Below are 19,907 nucleotides of genomic sequence, written 5' to 3'. Positions count from 1 at the left end.
TCTCTCTCTGCCCTTCCCCTACTCATGCTGTGTCTTTCTCCCTCTCAAAAATAGATAAATGTTAAAAAAAAATTTTTTTTTTAAAAAGGGCTGTCCTGAAAGCATCTCCCACCTAATTGTGAATTTATAAAAGTTATGTGACTGGTCAACTCCCTGTTTTGGGTTGGTTTTATTTGTTTTGACTGATGTGGACCAAATGCATTTTCCTTGTCTCCCATTTTACACTTTAACACTGAGTGTACTAGTTTCCTAGGACTGCCATAACAAAAGGTCACAGATTACTTGGTTTAAACTATAGAAATTTATTCTCTTACAATTCTGGAGGCTAAAGTCTAAGATCAATGTACTCCCAGGGTTTGTTTCTTCTGAGACATCTTCGTGTGGATTGCAGATGGCCATCTTCTCCCTGAGTCTTCATATGGTCTTTCCTTTGTACGTGCCTCTGTCCAAGTTTCTTCTCATGAGGACCCCAGACATATTGGATTAGGGCTCACCCTAATGACCTCATATTAAATTAATTACCTCTTGAATTACCGCTTTATATTTCTAAATATCGTCATCTTATGCGTAGTGGTTAGGACATCAACATATGAATTTTGAGGGGGTACAATTCAGCCCACGATACTGAGTAAGTTTAGCTCTTCAAGCTCCTCATGGATGTAGCAGAGGCAGAAAACCCATTTCTTTACTCTCCAGGCATAATTTCTAGACCCCAAAGTGCCTGGTGGTGAATTCTGGCCCTCTCACTTAAGAGCAGTTATTTGATGTGGGACAAGACATCTAGGCTCTTTATACTTTGGTATCTTCATCTCTCAACTGGGGACAATACAAGCACATACTCATAGGTTTATTGTAGCATTCAGTGATTTAATTTATGTAGATCTTGAAGAACAGTGCTCGTCACAGAGCTGTGACAAGCACACACTAAGTGCTCAAAAAAGATTAGCTCTTATATATCAAATTATCTTATTGATGTAGCCATTTAACACTATATTTGATATAGGAGGTATAGTGATGAACGCAAAAACTACTGCCTTCACTGAGGAGGGCTTTTTCTCCTGGATCTATGTGTTATTCTTATTTCTGGCGGGGCAACTTTTGTTCTTCTTTTAAAAATTCTGTGTAGAAATGTTTTTCTGAAGGATACCAAACAGGGAAAGCCTGCTTGATCTCTGCCCTTCCCTCACTCACTGTGGGCACCAACTCTTATATACGATATACGGTTTGTAGATTAAGGGAGAAGTAAAGTCTGAAAAAGAAACCTGTGGAGATAAATCCTGTATTTGCTTTATGATCGTCTCCTTTTTCTCTACCCCTTAACCACACACACACACACACACACACACTTATAACCTGTTAACTGTGCTGGACACATTTTCTAAATCCACATGCTCAGGTTCTGCACCTAGATAATACTGTCTTATGAGGTTGTAGTATCTACTCCATTAAGCAGTCCTTCTAGAATGCTTTGATGACTAAAAATATGGATGATGTATCTGTCTTTTGTACACCAGCACTCGCACCCTTCTGTGGGAACATGTGCTTTGGGTACTTTTTCAAGCAAGGACTTGTACTGATCTACCTCATACATTAATTCTAGCTGGAATAATACTTGGGGAAAGGAATATGTTCCCAAAAATAACCACAAGGAGAAGTGTGTCATGAAAGGTCATGGCACTGGGGCAGAGGATATTGGACAGAAGTGTTCTAAAAATAGGAATCGAGAGATCAAAGAACCAGCAGCAGTGAGGAACTTTTTTTGGCCTTGATTCACAGAAGGAAGAGGCAACACCCCCCAGCCCGCTCGTGCCTTCTGCTCCACCTGCCACTCACACCTCACTTGTGGAACTGAGGGGGCGGGAGGATGAGGAGTGTATTTTTCTCTCCTGGGAGCTGACTGCCTTTAAATCATGATGGAAAGTGTATTTAAATAATACTTTAAAACGTGTCAAAATAACTAACATTTTGGAGAATTTTACATTACATATTCCTTATATTGCAAGGAAAGTCGAAGCATTCTGATCAAGACTTAATTTTAGCTTTCTCCTGGACCAGATCTTTGGGTTTTACAGGTTAACTTCAATTTTTTATCACCTCCCTACACTATACCTGATGATTAATTGTTTGCAAAGCCAAGCACCAGATTTTATGTGCATGCACTACAAATTGGGTAAGTAGAGGGGCACCTGGGTGACCCAGTTGATCAAGCGTCTGACTTCAGCTCAGGTCATGATCTCACAGTTCGTGGGTTCAAGCCCCGTGTTGGGCTCTGTGCTAACAGCTCAGAGCCTGAAGCTTGGTTCAGATTCTGTGTCTCCCTCTGTCTTTGCCCCTCCCCCACTCTCACTCTGTTTCTCTCTCAAAAATAAATAAACATTAAAAAAATTGTAAAAAAAAAAAAAAAAAGTTTGGGTAAGTAAGTTCGACCACATCAGATTTCATCAGCCACTGTTCGTGTTCTGTGAGAATGAGGCATGGGCGTATCTGGCTGCAAGTGAAGAAATTGAAATTTTAGATGTGCTGTCCAATGCCCTCCCCTTATAAATATAGCTTTGACAATAATGAGGTGGGTAGGTTAAGACAGGTTAAAGACATGGAGCTCTTTGAATGAACTTTGACAGATGATTGTATTTGTGGCGGTAAGAATCAGAAAATTTGGGATAAGTCCCATAATCTTTCTTTTTTTTTTTTAATTTTTTTTAATGTTTATTTATTTTTGAGACAGGGAGAGACAGAGCATGAACAGGGGAGGGTCAGAGAGAGGGAGACACAGAATCTGAAACAGGCTCCAGGCTCTGAGCTGTCAGCACAGAGCCCGACGTGGGGCTCGAACTCACAGACCGCAAGATCGTGACCTGAGCCGAAGTCGGCCGCTTAACCGACTGAGCCACCCAAGTGCCCAGTCCCATAATCTTTCTAAAGGTCAATTTACTCAACAGTGAAATGAGCTTATTGGCACTTGGTTTAGAGACAGTATATGTGTGGAGGTGTTTGCAAACTACAAGTACAAATGTTCCTTTTAAACCTTTTAAATTCTTTGCCAAAGAATCAGTCTGTGCATTCAGGTGGAATCCACCCTTCCCTATTCAAAGAGGCTTCTTTTTATTCATTTCAAAACTATTTACTTCACTCTAGTGTGCAAGGCACTGTGCCAGGCACCAAGATGCATTCAGAGATGAATCATACCCAGAGGCTGCCCTCAAGGAATTCAGGGTACAAGGAGGCAGATAAACCACTGGAAAATGCACTGCTTGATTTTTAAAATTTAGCTTCAAATGACAGCATAATTGAGCATAATACCACATTTTATCATATAAAAAATTTCTTAGGTTTTTATTTATTTAAAGAAAAGAGGGAGAGAGAGAGAGAGAGAGAGAGAGCACGACAGGGGAGGGACAGAGAAAGAGAAAGAGATAGAATCCCTGGCAGGCTCCACACAGCATGGAGCCTCTTGTGGGGCTCAAACCCACTGATGTCTGACACTTAACCAAGTGAGCCACCCAGGTGCCCCATAATACCACATTTTAAAAGTGATTTAGCCATCCCTCTTAAATATTTAAATAGTAATGTACATGTTAATCAACATATATTTGTCTGTTAATAGACTAACACGTATGCCATTAGTCAAGAATATTGAAAAATGCATGTGAAAACAAAGTATCTTGACTCAAGACAGGCAGTTTGGGCTACTAACTGGCAATGCACTGGCCAGTTAGTGATTGATGATGAATGGCAATACACTAATCCCAGCCTTTGTTGAGAGATCAGTCTTCATTAGGCTCCCCAAACCAAAACTGACCCGAAAACAATCGATTCTGTCTGCTCCTAAAGCCAATATCTCCATTTTGTTTTGATTCAAGGCTTTTTTAGCCCGAATCCATGAGTGAAAGGCCCTTTTGTTTACCATTTTACTTGCAGTTAACAAATCTCTGACTTAATTCAAAAAAAAGAGAGAGAGAGAGAGAAAGAGGAAAGTTGAGATTTCTCCAGGAGACTGGGATTCCTAATATTTGTGTGAGGGAAATATAGTTATGATCCTGAAAATTATGTCATTTGTTTGGATTTAACGAAAACATGATATTTGGCTAATACAATTTCCAGCTATGTGAAAACCATCACAAAATCTGACTTTTGTAAAAGCCTAGCTTAAAACACATTCTCAGTCAGAATTATGACTTCAAAAATATCCTTTGAATAAGAGTATGATAGATCTTCTGAAAATACAGGACATGGTTCTGATCTCCTAATAGAAGAAAGCTGCTTCAGGGATCAGAAATCTCACTATTTCCCTTTCAGGGTAACTATGAGGGCCTGTGCATTGGTCTGGAGTTGGCCTCTCCTTCAGGGATTTAATAGGTTTAAATCAGTGTGAGAGATCTTAAATATGGTCTTTAGGAAAAAGAAGCTATTGTAAGCTCAGAAAAGAGGAATGTTTCATTTAGTGCTCAGAATAATGGTTGAAAACTATTTTAAATAGGGGGATCTGTGGGTGTTAACACTTAGCTAATGAGTTCCACAGAATGGTGGGAAGAGAAATAGAAGTACTGTGTGGGCAACAGGTGTAACCTTCAAGTGAAGATGCTTGTGGTATAGGCACAGAGGCCTGGGTTATATGAAGAGGACAAGACATACAAATCCCAGCCAGAATCTTCAGAAAGCCCCTTCACAGAGAGTCCAGCAGGCTGGGCCTGGCTCTCCAACCTGCAAGCCTCTGACTCAAATGTCTCAAAAAGAGAGCCCAGATCTATATCACATTTCCAATGATAGGCCATTATGGAGACCTGTGATGCTTCAATTGCCCATTGCCTCTCAGTAAACAGCCCCACCAGTAATGCTGCCAGTCCCTGGATTCAGTCAAATCATACAATATGTATTCATCAAGCATCTGGTTTCTATCATCTGCCAAGCAAAGAATCATCTCATGCCTCCACCTTCCGCTTTGGGTTTTGATAAAGTGCAATGAGCTTCTGCAGACCTTGATGGAATACTTTCTACTGGTCAGATCAGCAACGCAGCCCTTAGTTGATAGCCCCTGGGCCCCCAATGGCTTCTGGCCTCATGTTCACAGGTAGGACCCGAGTCACTCAGTGGTTCTTACCAAACACCCTAAATGTTTCTGGGAATCCCTAGAAGCTTTCATCTTGAATTGGCCAGTGATTATCACTCTTTCAGGAGACTTACCAGCTTTAGGAATAAAAAGCAGTGTGAAGATTCATTCCCTGGCTTTTCTGGTATTTATTACTATGTACCAAATGGCTCTAAAATTTAGTAAGTTAAAACAGTTCCCATTACACCTGAAACTAATATTACACTGTATGTTAACTAACTGGAATTTATATGAAAACGTAAAACGAAAACAAATAAAAAAAACAAAAAACCAGTACCCATTCAATTATGTTTCAGATTCTCTGAGTCAGGAATTTGAACAGGGCTTAGCTGGGAGATTTTTATGCCCCTGATGAGACGGCTGAAGTTGCTCATTGGTAGTCAGCTGGCAGATGGGCTGGTTGAGAGGGTCTAGGAGGACTTTACTTATATGCCTGGCACCTTGGTGGGAATGGTTGGAAGTACGGGATCAGCTGGGACTGTCTACTGGAACATGTACATGGGGTGTTTCACTTCTCAGGGTGGTTGGAAATCTTACATGGAGGTTGAGCCAGCATCCCAAAAGAATCAGGAGGAAGCTGCATGGCTTTTCCTGACCTAGCCTCAGAAGCATTACCTCTGTAGCATTCTCTTGGTTGCAAGTGAGTCATAAGGCCATCCCAGATTCGAGGAGAGGGAAATGGGCTCCCCCCCTTTTTTTAAATATATTTTTTATAATTTTTAAAATGTTTATTTTGGGGATCACGAGTGGGGAAGGGCAGAGAGAGAGGGAGAGAGAGGATCCCAAGCAGGCTCCACACTGTCAGCACAGAGCCCGACACAGGGCTCGATCTCAGGAACCTTGAGATCATGACCTGAGCCAAAATCAAGAGTCAGATGCTTAACCGACTGAGCCACCCAGGCGCTCCTGGGCTCCCTTTCTTGATGAGAGGCCACTTTGTAGGAGAGCTTGGAAATATTTTTGCAGCCCACCTTTGGAAAATGGAGTCTTCCACCTTAACCTCTAACTGTGTCTCATTTATTGCTGAACTGCCTTTGAATACCTGATACTGGTCCAGGAGTCAGTTACTATATCTATCCAGATGCCAACCTTCTTCTGACCCTTCTTTTTCTTCTCTCTAGTCAAGATGCCCACTCCAAAGGAACTTCCCAAAGACCATCTAAAAGACAAGGCAGAGTAAACTGGTGCTTAGTTGGAACAGCAAGATGATATGGGTCAAAAAGGAAGGAAGAATCATGATGAGAAGAATTAAAAGAGGCTTCATTGAGGAGGTAGCCCTTATTCTGGACTTTGATAGAAAATAGCATTTTGACAGATTGAGAACAGCAGAGAAAGGCATGTCATTCCCACCTGAACAAAAGCACAGAAGTGTAGAAAGGTATGTTGTATGAGGAAAAGCTAAGACCACTAAAGAACTTGAGTTTCAGATTCTATAGCTGTGTTTTAGGAAGCTGTGTTTTAAGCTGTGTTTTATGAATATGACTCTGGCAGCAGTGTGGAGGATGCATTGGAGAGGTGAGATTTGGTTGGTGAGGTGGAAAGATGGCCAGTGTGTGTAGAGTAGTATTCTACCATGTATAAATAGTATCCTTTCAAAAGGAAAGGAGATGGCTTTTTTTTTCTCCTGATCTATGAGAGAGACAGTAACAGTGACTCTCCAGAAATGATGGCTTAAACTGGTACAGTTCATCACTATGCTTGGACTTTCTGTCTGCAAATGCTTGTCTAGATGTGTCTGGATTGGATACTTGGTGAGACTAGTCATCCCCTTGGGATTCATCCCACTCACCCTCCCCCATCCCAGTGAATTTATGCCTCAGCAGCCCTGCAAACCTGCCTTCAGTTCCCATGATCACTTCACACCCTTGCCCTAGCTAAGAAGAGCTAAACTTTTCTGCTGCTTCTTCCATCATCCCCTCAAACTCGAGGCTTCAACCACACAGAACTTATCATTCCCTGGCATGCCATGGCCTATCTCAATGCCACATCTCTGTATATGATTTTGTCTCTGCCTAAAGAATTCTTTCTATCACCCTTTTTCCACCAGGCAAATTCCCTAGTCATCAGTTTATACCCAATTGAAACATCACCTCTGTGAAGCATGGTGCACTAGGCTGCTACCTTCTGGTCTCCACAATGCTTATAGCATCTGTCTCTTTATAGTGTCGTGTGCATTTCATGTATGTTTTGTAGATTAGATTGAGATCTTTGAAGAAACAGACCATGCCTTATCTTTGTATCACTAGCATCCCTCATCAGATTAGGTAGTCAATATATGTTACATGAAGGAAGGAATGAAAGTAGGAACTTCATCTGTCACTTGTTAATGTAAATGTTGTAAATGTTGGTCTGTGTTTCTGATCTAGAAATCCAAATCCCAACACTGAATGAGGAAGTAGTTGGTACCATTCTATGCAGAACAGTGGAATTTAAGTTTGTTCATAAGAAGCTAGGTTTCTGTTGACATAAGGTTACCGAGGTAATCTAGAAAATCAACCAGTGAAAACCAGCAGGTCCCAGAGTAGTAGAGCTCTATTCACAAACCTTGTTTATTTCTTACAAATAGTTTCCCAGAGGTATCATGAACAGCCCAGTTGCGGTGCCTCTCACATCCCAGTAACTATTAACACTGGCAATTTCTTGCCTGATTTCAGAGCTTTGGAGCAGCCTGGATTCGTCAGTAACATTCTTTTCGCTGAAAGGCTGATATTCACAGGTACCGTAGGTCATTGTCAACTTCTGCGGCCTCCCTTAAAAACCTAAGGTCACACATTCATAAAATTCTTCCTGACATAGTGTGGATAATAGTGGGGAACTCAGCTTACACATATACTAAGCCCTAAAGAATGCTCTGTGGGCAGAGCTCAGCTTACTTGGGAGAACTTTGTTTGCACAGGGTTTCAGAGCCTGGGTAGTTTCCGAGCCAGGGTAGATGGATGTTTTCCCTTTCACCATTACCCTGCCATGAACTGCTTTCTATAAGCACAGTACTGCTCGCAAGTTGTTGGTGCTGTCTTCACTCTGGCTAGTGCTGCGTGTGCCTTCTTAAGCCTCAGGTGAATGTAAAGGTACTCTTAGAGAACCTTTACATTATACCTTCTTTATTACACCCTTGGGTTGTTTGCTGGGCTTATTAAACAACAATCTGTAAGCTGTAACATTTTTTATCCTTCTTAGTAAAACATTTTGATTTAATTTTATCCATTAGTTAGTGCCCTCCCTGCCTCTCTCCCTTAATTTGATGTTTTCAAATTGTGTCTTCACTTCTAAGGTGACACATATGTGAAAATGATCATTTTAAGGCTTCTGGATTATGGGTAATTCATCTCAACACCAAATAATTCTCCCTTACAGTTGTCCTTTAAGGAAGGAGCTCCCCTATGCCATCGAAGGATCACTAGGGATTTGAAGCAGAGCAGTTGGTGAGGGGCACTGAAGGGAGAGGGGACTCTGGATTAGTCTCCTTGGCTTATGTCCTAATGCTGCCAGTTAACCATGTGACTGGACCCTTTCTGGGCCTTGACTTTTCTTGGAATCAGTTCCTCATCAGAGGTTTGATATAGATGAAATGAGGTAGCCCGTAGAAGATGTGCAGTAAAGATTGGTTTCTGTCCTTTCTTCCTTGACAGGTAGGTAGGGCTGGAGAGGGCAAACGAATCAGAAACCTCACACTGAAGAGTTAGAAAACAGTGTCAATTGGGCACATCTAAAATTAGAATCTATAAATATGTAAATAGGATCCAACTGACAATTATTTGACTTGCAATTTTCGAGGCACACATCTATTATACCAGGCAGTGCCAATTTTGTGATTCTGTAGCTATACTTATAATCGCCATTATTTCAAAAGACCCCTTGACTCTAAAGCTTCATTAGCATCATAAAAATTTCTATTCTAGAAATTAAAGGTCTAGACATAAAGGTCTGCAGGTTCCAGTGAATGGATCCCGAGCCCAAGTGTCAGTGATGTAAAACTTACCTATATTTATAAAATACTTCTTAGTCACTCCTCCAAGGAGATGAGGAAGAGTTCACGCTACTGAAATTTTAATCCATATAATTAACTAAGAAAATAAGATTTCACTCTTAAATATATTAATATCTTCTATTAAAGCTTGATCAAAGATATTATTTTCGTAACTCCTTTCTTCCATCATTGATTCCCGAAGCTTTTGAAACTTGCGAGTGGAAAATGTGAAGTACAAAGAAAACACCATAAACATTTGGCTAAATACTCAGGAGTCAAACTTACAGAAACAAGAGAAAAGATGACAGCTCTTGATGATGGAAGCAGAAATCAAACATCTTTCGTGTTCTACTTCAAGGTCTAAGTCTAATAGAAGAGGGTAGATGAGTGGTATAGTCCCCAGACCAGCAACATTGGCACCACCCGGGAACTTGTTAGTCCTGTAAATTCTTCAGCCTCATTCAGATCTACTGAATGAGAAATTCTGAGGTAGACTCAGCAATCCTTGTTTTAACACTCTCCAGGTGATTCTGCTCATGGTAAAGTTTGAGAATCATTAGACTAGAGTTTGAAGAATAAAAGAACATAATCTTCAGAATGTCATTATAAAAATTGTACTGCATGCTTGAAGAGAAAAAATTACAGGGCTATATGGTCCTTAGCTAAATATACCTTTAGACTAATAGCTTTCTGGAAGCCAACACCACTATAGAATGGTAGTTTGGGGAGGATTCAAAGGTCACCTTTTATAGCCTACCTCATTAATACAGAAATGCTTTAGCTGCCAAAGTGAGGTTATAACCTATGAATAGTCTGTGAAACTAGTTCCATGACATAGTTATGTACAGAGGAGATTGATGCCCAAGTATTTTTAGGGTACTCCGGGTTACACAAAATGAAAAAGTTTTCCCTGTTAAGTGTTACAAGAAGTGAACGTGTTTAATTTTGTTTAAGCCAGTGCTCTGCAGGACTTCTCAGAGCTTTTAATATGTGAGGGTATAATTGTAGATTTCCAAAAGAAGATACCCTCTTTTGTCTATGAATGGTTCTTTAGTTTATGGTGTTTCTCAAACTGGTGGACTGTGGAAAACTTTTTCTATAGAGCATCCCTTGGGACCAGAGTTGTGCAGAATCTATTTTGGGAAACGCTGATCTGAATTATAGAATGATAGAATTTCTTGCTTGGAGCTGTCTCAACCACTTGGTATCAACCAGTTGAATCCCTCAGTTCCAAACACCTGGCTTGCCTAGAATCACAGGACTAATTATCCTGGAGCTACTTTTAACTTCCTTTTTGTGCTGTTACCAACCTTCACAGATATGGGAATCTTTTTGTAAACATCAAATTTCATGGATAAACACCCACCTCCTACATGGAAGAAAATAGGTATAATATTTTATACCCGTCAGTTAGATAGTGGCCTAACAATGGGTAAAACCACAAGCTTTGGAGTCCCAATTCCAGTTCCATTATTGACTACCAGTAAAACCAAAGGATGAGTTACTTGAACTCTACAAATCTGTTTCTTATGCATAAAATGGGGATGACTATTGTACCTCCCTTCTGGGCGGTAATAAGAGGCAAACAACATAATTTTTATAACATGGTTAGCACTGTGCTTGCCACACTGTAAATGCTCAATAAATGTTAGCCACTGTTTCACTGGTTGATTGAAAATATATATAATGGACAGAAGTTACAACCAAATCCACAAGGCCTTTATAGAATTTGTGTTTTATGCAATCAAAACGGACTGTACATGCCTTTGGGGGAAAATATTGTATAGAGGTACAAAGACATTATTTACTCTACAAAGTTTGATGTGCAAATCAAATTGCAGATTCTTTGGAGTAATTCTACAACATTTGAGGTTTACAGACTACACATTAGGAACCAATGGCCCATGTCACCCTATTTTTATCTAAAAATAGACCGTCTATTTTTAAAATATTTACATGAGGAGAGAACCCTCGGCCTTCTTTGTTCTATTATCCTGTGTTTAAATTGCCTTGCAGTTAATTTTTTATGTGTCTCTTTGGGCATGTTCAAAACCCATTTCTTCTGGTCTAATCTTCTGCAGACCTGAACCGCTGGTCAGCATCTTCCTCACAGTGACATTTTACTCAGAGTAAAACCTCTTCCTAAAGAAACCACTCTAGGGGCGCCTGGGTGGCTCAGTCGGTTAAGTATCCGACTTTGGCTCAGGTCATGATCTTGCGGTCCGTGAGTTCGAGCCCCACGTCAGGCTTTGTGCTGACAGCTCAGAGCCTGGAGCCTACTTCAGATTCTGTGTCTCCCTCTCTCTCTGACCCTCCCCCGTTCATGCTGTCTCTCCCTGTCTCAAAAATAAATAAACGTTAAAAAAAATTAAAAAAAAAAAAAAAGAAACCACTCTATCAGTCAGTTACAATATTATGTGCCCAGCACTTGAGCAGACACCTTTGGACAGATAGAAGACATTTGAAACCTCTTCTGTCACTTCAGGGAACTTATTATATAGCGGAGGGAACAAATTTATCATTTGAGAGTATCCATGTGTTATACTGGTAATAAAGGCTGAAAATGCAGTTGATGTTCAGAAAAGGGCACAATCAATGTGGGAAAATACTTGCAAAGCTCTGTGGAAGCAGAAGCTGTGTTTAGTGTGAAAATGCTAAATTGGGAATTGGGATTTAGGTTCTAATTACAGGCTTTGAAATGAAATGTGACCTAGAGCTAGATCTTAACATCTCTAGATTTATCCATAGAATGGACAACTGGATTAGGCTCTGCCTGCTGCCACTTAATGATGGGAGACCTTTATTCCCAATGCACATTTTCACACTGAATGCTCACACAGACTCTGGGATAGGTACTGTTAGTAGTCCCATTTTTCACTTAAGGACACTGAGGCTCAGCAAGGTTATGTAACCTACAACTGCGTAGCTATATCTGGTTCCAGTACTCCTACCCAAATTTGATGTACTCTGTCTGCTTTTTGCTTAATCACAGGGCCAACCTTCCCTTTTGAGGGGATGAGAAAGGGTTTAAGTTGGACCTTCTGAGAGGGGGGAGGGCAGAGATTGAGTTTCACTGTGGGTCTAACTCAATGCCCAGAGTACATGGTAATTTATAGTACAACTCCCTCCCTGACCCCAGAAAACCTATAATATGAGGTTATTTCTGTCTCCAAACAGCAGCATTATTATGAAGATCAGCTGAACATGAAGTGAGTTTGTTGCTTATTCATTAACCTTTTCCTTTGGAGGTATTTTTCTCTTTTTTCTTTTTTTAGTTCTTCATTTTGACATTGCGTTCTTAATTTCTTTTTTTTTTTTTCTTTTAGAGAGTGAGAGAGAGTGTGAGCAGGGGAGAGGGGCAGAGGGAGAGAAAGAGAGAAAGAGAGAGTCTTAAGCAGGCTCTGAGCTGAGCATGGACACAGGGTTCCATCCCATGACCCTGGGATCATGACCTGAGCCGAAATCAAGAGTCAGATACTCAACCCACTGAGCCACCCGGGCGTGCCTCTAAGTTCTTAATTTCTTTTTTTTTTTTTTAATTTTTTTTTTTTTTCAACATTTATTTATTTTTGGGACAGAGAGAGACAGAGCATGAACGGGGGAGGGGCAGAGAGAGAGGGAGACACAGAATCGGAAACAGGCTCCAGGCTCCGAGCCATCAGCCCAGAGCCTGACGCGGGGCTCGAACTCACGGACCGCGAGATCGTGACCTGGCTGAAGTCGGACGCTTAACCGACTGCGCCACCCAGGCGCCCCTAAGTTCTTAATTTCTTAAGTAAAGCTCTTCCTATCATCATGTATACAGACAGACCATTTTCTCCCCACCTCTTACATATCATTAGCTTGTAAATAATCACAAGCATAGTATCACATTTAGACTTTTAATAAAAGAATAACTACATTGTTTTTCATTTGCTTCTGCCGCATTAGGAGTTCAGAATTCTGTGACTTTTTCAATCTCTATATTAGGGTTTTTTGCCTTTTGTCTTTGCTTGAATCTGACCATTTAGAGGTGAAAGAGCCCTTGACAGTCATCCTGAATTTCTACTGAGTGCTCACGCTGTTTCAGCTGTGTATTGTATTTGATCTGCTGAAAACCCCCGAAAGTTAGGAACCACTAATTGTCCCATTTTACAAGTAAGGATATTGAGTTGAAAGTCATTTGTCCAAAGTTGCATACTCATTCAGCAGAGTCAAGATTCAAACTCAGAGTTTGGCACCAAAACCTAAGCCTTTAAACTTGAGATTACACTTTTGCCTCTTCCAAAGGAAAGAAGTGGGACATATGTAGGAGGATTGGTTACCTTTTCTCCTCCTCCTCCTCCTTCTTTAGCTCGAGCTGATTTAGGTGGAGCTTATGTGAGCAATATAGGAAGATTAATTATTTAGGCTAGGCAGCAAGGGAAGGAAATTAAGAGAGGGAACATTTTGGATATATACTTACGTCTCACACACACCTCTTTCCCGAAAGGAGAGTTGTTTCCTGACCAATTTTCCTAGTCAAAGAGGTCATTCACGGCTGGGAAAAGCAGGCCCCATGGCTGGCAGGATTCAACTGCCACTGTGATCCCAGTTAGTAGTAAGTTGGAGGAATGAATAGCTTTCTGTCATTTTTAACGTATTTTCATAATTGACAGGATGAAAATTAACCCTTATCTTTATAATCTTCAGGAAATCACTCCATCTTGTCACCTCCACTTTCTCTTCTTGTCATGCTAAAATCACTTGTCCGATATTTTCTTTTCCTTTGCTAATAGTAAGCCTTTAAATTATTAAAGAAAAAGAATGTTAAGGCTTCTGCTTTGCTGCTTCCTCTCTGCTGTGAGAGTTGGTTCACTTTTTGAGGTTCCCTCTCTCTTCCTTGGAAAGGTTCATTTTCTGTTGGGAGTCACTCCCAGCCCTGCTTTGTGCCTGTGAACTTGAAGGCAGAGTTTGGGCCACTGAATGAAGCAGAGGAATGATTGGGTGGCAGGGGAAGGAGGCTGTTGACTTCACTTAAAATATTTTTTGAAAATACCTCATATAATGTTAGGTTTTGTAATGCCCCTAGCTCATCTCTGACACCCCCCCCTTTTAAATAAACATGAAGAATTATAGCATGTACAGAGGAAGTTAGAAAATGAACCCCACAGTTCCTATCTCCACAGGCATCTGTGCGGGTGTGACAGCGTGAATGGGCCCTTTGGGAATTCTAAGGGGAATCCTCCAGAGCCAGATTCTTCACCAGGGCAAACTTCCATCAGCTGTGTAAATAGTGTGGCAATGTGTGGAAGCCACAGGCAGTTTCCTGATAGTCAGCTACTGTGCCCAGGTAGTTAAAAGGATTCGTGTTCCATCCTGAGGCTTGGAAGATGTGAGTTGAGTCTTGTAGTCCCTGATGAGTGGGTGGGTAGAAATTTCCTCTTCACTTCATCCAGTGCGAAGGAAGGCAGTCTGATTAAGGTAGGCAGGGCTGGCTGCTAAAACCACACCTAAAAGAAAGCTTCTGGGTGTCTGACTGGAAAAAACTATAACTGCAGACTGAGGACAAAATCGGGCACACACTGTCAGAGGGTGTTGTGCTCTGAGGACATTGTGCTCTGAGGTTGTATATTTAGCTGCTCTTTAGAATGTGAATTTAGCACGACTGAGTGACTCAGTCACTTAAGAGACTTGATCTCAGTTTAGGTCTCGATCTCAGTTTGGGTCTCAATCTCAGGGTCATGAGTTTAAGCCCTTCACTGGACTCCCCGCTGGGCCGGAAGCCTACTTAAAAAAAAAAAAAGTGAACTTAAATGCAATTCATGTATCTAGTTTCTTTTCCCCACAACATCTGAAAGCAAGCAGCAATCCTGACAGCCTTCTGTCCATCAAGCAGTGCCACCTGCCTGTGCCTGAGCCCCTGCTGGAGGCTGGTTTGCAGCTGCACTGACCTCGGCCCTTCCCCATGCAGAAGTTGGGATGTTTGCTCCAGCTCCTGAATCTGAAGTTGCTTGGGTTTTTGTGTACATGTTCTGCAGCCTTCACCACTCTGATGTCCAATTTTTGTTTGTTTGGTTTTTGTTTAGCTTAAACAAATGGGCATAGAGACAAAACAACTAGGTACAGGTAGTTTTCTATGTACATCTGTACATAATGCATTCCTGCAAATAGGTATAAATCTGCAAGACTCAAATAATAGGTTTGCCTATTGTAAACAGCATCTTGGGACCAAAAAACTAAAAGTGCTATAAAATCCCTGAGTACATCTTGTATTTAGAAATAATCTTTAATTGTGTGTTTCTAGAATTTGGTTTGTGCTTTCTCATTTAATTCTTTCCCTTCACCACTGGATACCTGGAGTCCTGGCTAAAGTCCAACTATCATCCAACTGAGGCAAAGGTTTCTCTGCTTTTGACTTGGCCACTGTTTTCCCATTTTCATCTTAATTGTATTAATTCTTTGAGATTTATCCTTCTTATCGTAGTATCAGTATGTATTTTTCCATTGTCAGCCCCACTTTTATGAATGTGTATGGATAAAACCCATAAAAATGCTCAAATAATTACTTAGACAAGTACTCTTATGCAAAGATGGAAGCACCGTGCCCAAAGACCAACTATACCCTCTGTCATCCAGTTTCACCATAAGCAATTGAAGTGCTAAGTTTCTCCTTTCTTTAGTGTCCTCTCAACTTGCCTAAACCAATCTGGGAATTACTAGAAAACAAGATTGCATGTTGTTGTGGGTATGTTTTCTTGAAGTGATCAACTTTTTGGTCTTGGTGAGTGGTCTAGAACCACAGGAATTGATGAAAGACAGGTTTAGAGGTTTAGTGAGCATGATGAACAAGTTGGCCTTGTACCAGTCTAGGAGAAGTCTGTCACTCAATTAGATCTCAGAGTATCCTTGATATATTGTTGTTTTCTTCAAAATAACAGAATGTTTGAATTGTTGTTTTGTCATTTTTACGGTTCAGTGTGTTAGACATGTACATACAGTGTTGTGACTAAGAATTTAAGAGTAACTCCAGAGAGGAGGGAGGAAATGGAAGCCAGTGTGTGAGGGAGTCTGGGTCATTCGTTGTCTTTTGTTACCACATTTATTGGATCCTTGTAAAGACAATCTGGTGAAGTATTATATTGAACTTCATCTCTATCTTAATGTTACATAAAAAAATAGATCTGAGAAGGAGTGTAGTAGAATCATTAACAACACAGACTTGGAAGAAAGAGAGTTTGGATCCCAACTTCAACACTTTCTAGTTGTGTGATCTTGGGTGAATATTTAACCTTGCTGACCCTTAGCATCCTCATTCATAAAATGGGGATAGGTATGCCCATCTCTTTAGATCCTTATAAAGATTAAACATATTTCATACATTTTTGTGAAATTACCCAGCGTTAGCCAATGAATATCAGTTTGTTTCAAAGATTGTCTTGGTGTCATCTGAAAACTTGTGGTTCCCCATTTCATTTTTAACAATTATTAGCCAAATAACAATCCTAATCTTGGTAAACAGAGAATGGAAGATGGCTGGAGGGCACACAAGTATACTTTGGGGTTAGACAAGGTGGGCCTGAGTATCGGTGCCATCATTTTCTCCCTGGCTGTGGGTGGCTTTTCATAAATCAATATGTTGGTTGAGGGTATAGATAGAGAACTGTTTCTTTTGAAAGATTGGGAAAACATTGATCTAGCCCTTGGATTCTCACATCTTATCACCATTTACCTGGATTTGTGATGTTGAAAGATTTTCAGAAATTGAGCTATGAGGTTAACATAAATTGCCTATTTTCTTGTGACACGAATTCCAGCCAGATAGCTGGAAACAGGAGAACTTGAAGAGATTTTTTTTTAAGTTTATTTATTTATTTTGACAGAGAGAAAGCGGGGGGGGGGGGGGACAGAAAGAGAGGGAGAAAGAGAATCCCAAGATGGCTCTGTGCAGACAGCACAGAGCCTGACGTGGGGCTCAAACTCACAAACAGTGAGATCATGACTTGAACCGAAATTGAAGGTCTGACACATAACTGACTGAGACACCCAGCACCCCATAAAAGAGATTTGAAAGGGTAGAGAATTCTGATTTCCTCAGAATCTGAGCAGTCATGGGCTGAGGTAACATTTTATTTTATTTATTTATTTATTTATTTTTTATAGGATGAGGTAACATTTTAAAGTCACACAGATTCCTGCATGCCCACACTTAGGCTTTCAGAATCATTCATTCTTGGTGTGTTTTCAAAGGTCAGGGCATACCAGCACTTTGTCAGACTCTTTCATAAATGGTCTCCTATTTAAAAACACCAGTTTCTCATCTGAGCTCCCTTGTACAATTATGAATAATGTTCAAGGTCTGGAATAAGGAGATCTGTATTCAACCCTAACCTCTGCCATTATTATCTATATGACCTTGGGCGAAAGTATTCTTTAACAATGCTGAGCCTCAATTGATCCATTCCAACAATGTGTATATTAATACCTACATCAAGTTGTTTTGAGAACTAAATAAGAAAATGTGGTTAAAATTGTTTGCAAGCTCTACTACTGAAATGATGAGTTTTAGTGGTAGATGGTTACAGGATTCTGCTATATCCTGTAAAACATAAACAAACACGGGTGCCTGGGTGGCTCAGGTGGTTGAGCATCCAACTCTTGGTTTTGGCTGAGGTCAGAGTCTCACAGTTTGTGGGTTCGAGCCCTGCATCAGGCTCAGTGCTGACAGCCAGGAGCCTGCTGGGGATTCTCTCTCCCTTTTTCTCTGCCCCTCTCCTGCACACGCACTCTCTCTTTCTCTCTCAAAATAAATAAACACAAATCTATACAAAATCACTTACCAATTTTTGAGACGGTAACAATCAGGAATGCAAACAAATGCTGATGAAATACTTTTTTTACCTGTAATACTTTCCTATGAAATGCCAAGGCAAGGGCCAAGAGCACAAAATATTTAGGTTTCCCACAACAACTTCCCCTCCAGGCAATGGCAAGAACAAAATGACAGTAAATTTCTACTTTAGCACACAAGCATTTCTTCTGGTGTTTTTTGTTTTGTTTTGTGTGTGTGTGTGTGTGTGTGTTTACTTAGAAAGATTGTATATCTATTTTTTTTAACGTTTATTTATTTTTGGGACAGAGAGAGACAGAGCATGAACGGGGGAGGGGCAGAGAGAGAGGGAGACACAGAATCGGAAACAGGCTCCAGGCTCCGAGCCATCAGCCCAGAGCCCGACGCGGGGCTCGAACTCCCGGACCGCGAGATCGTGACCTGGCTGAAGTCGGACGCTTAACCGACTGCGCCACCCAGGCGCCCCAAAAGATTGTATATTTTTAAAAGGAAGGTTGGTTTAGCCTAAGTTCTGCAGAGCCTCCTTCAAAGAAGAGTTTTAATCTTAGAGAAATAAAAAGGCTATCACTTAGAAAAAGTGCAGCTGGGTAGGCCTTTCAAGTTGTGACTTGATTATGGCAGGAGAATTAACTTTTCTTGAAGTACCAAACCTCCTAACTTGGCTGGGTAGTGGCAAAATGCTTGGGGACCATCAGTCTTCATTTGATCATAACGAATGATAAAGGGAAAATCACAAATGTGCTCTGATTAGTCATCCAGTCGATAAATATTTTCTAAGAGCCTATCATATGCAAGAAGTTGCTGGTTTTTGTAGGGAGGACAGGAGGATGTCTTTGGGGGTAATTGTTTAAAGATACAGGAGTTACAGTCTGGATCTCAACGAAACTTACATTCTAGTGGAGAGATAAAAGTATACATAGCCCAATCACAAGGTACCAAGAGTAGTTTCATAGGAGAGGATAAAATGTATGATCGTTCAGAAGAATAAGAGGATGTTCTCATTTAGGGAATCAGGAAAGAGTTAATGGAGGAGAGGTGGTGTGAACCAGGCTGCATGGACATATGGAATAAGGAGGAATGAAATTCCTGGTGCAGGAGAAATGAAGGTCAAGGTGTAAGAGTGGGTAGACGGAAGGAACCTAAAGACAAAAGAGGGAAATAAGACTAAAAAGTCGAACCCTAGGCTTAGAAAAAGGGGGCCATAGTAAATTGGAAAGAGTATTGGCTTGGCATAAACTGGAATAGTGGTATATTTCCTTTTTTTCAAAGGGTCACATTTTTTTCTTATTTTAATGTTTTTGAAATCAAGAAAAACCTAACAGTCAATATGTATATTTAGTGTAATACTTCTTTATCACCTAAAAGAGGTTATTGAATCAATGGTATATCCACAATTGGTGGAAATATTTTAATATTCCATGACTGTAATTCTCTATTTCATACACAAACACTCTATAAGCTTTTTGGAGAAATAAGAAAATGACACATGCAAAGTACTTGTCATACAGTGTGCTCAGTAAACTGAGTATTTTTACAAAAACAGGGTTGAACTAAGTTTGACAGGCAAGGGAGAAGTCCAGAAGGATTTCAAAAAGGGAGAGACAGGAAGAATCAAACTTTGACATCAAAATCACCTTCCAGTATTTTCAAGAACCAGTTAGGGATGGAACGAACCTTCTTGGGACCCTATTCCAATAGTCTAGGCAAGAGGTAATGAAGGGTTAATCAAGGAGTGAACCAGTGACAGTGAGTGTGACCTTTGCCTTGCCTGAGAGGTGTTATCACCAGGACTTGCCAACGGGTGGGGTGCATCACAAGGAGAGGTAGTCGTGATTGAGAGGATTGTACTATTAGCAGAAATAGAAGACATGGGATATGATATTGTACTTTGTAAGGAAAAATATGTGTTTGGTCATTTAGATAACCAAATATCTATTTCTCATATAGTTGGTCTTCACAGTTCCTGACTCATACCTCCCCAAACCTTTGGGATTTCCTGTGTCGAGAGAGACAAAGGTGTCTCT

At 40.6% G+C, this 19,907-nt stretch overlaps 1 protein-coding gene and 1 long non-coding RNA gene across 5 annotated transcripts in view; both read left to right on the top strand.

Moving 5' to 3' along the window:
• LOC112871726 (uncharacterized) overlaps nucleotides 1-19,907 on the top strand; it is an 86,488-nt gene that overhangs the window by 23,649 nt on the left and 42,932 nt on the right. The window lies entirely within an intron of this gene.
• On the top strand, nucleotides 2,908-18,109 carry LOC147578141 (uncharacterized). Its single transcript, XR_015254832.1, has 3 exons — nucleotides 2,908-12,575; nucleotides 12,824-17,153; nucleotides 17,202-18,109. It is a non-coding gene; the product is annotated as an uncharacterized LOC147578141 (long non-coding RNA).

This window comes from Puma concolor, chromosome C1 (assembly GCF_028749965.1).
Source record: "Puma concolor isolate L17-30 chromosome C1, mPumCon1.1.hap2, whole genome shotgun sequence".
NCBI lineage: Eukaryota > Metazoa > Chordata > Mammalia > Carnivora > Felidae > Puma > Puma concolor.
This window is presented reverse-complemented; position numbering and strand designations above follow the sequence as displayed.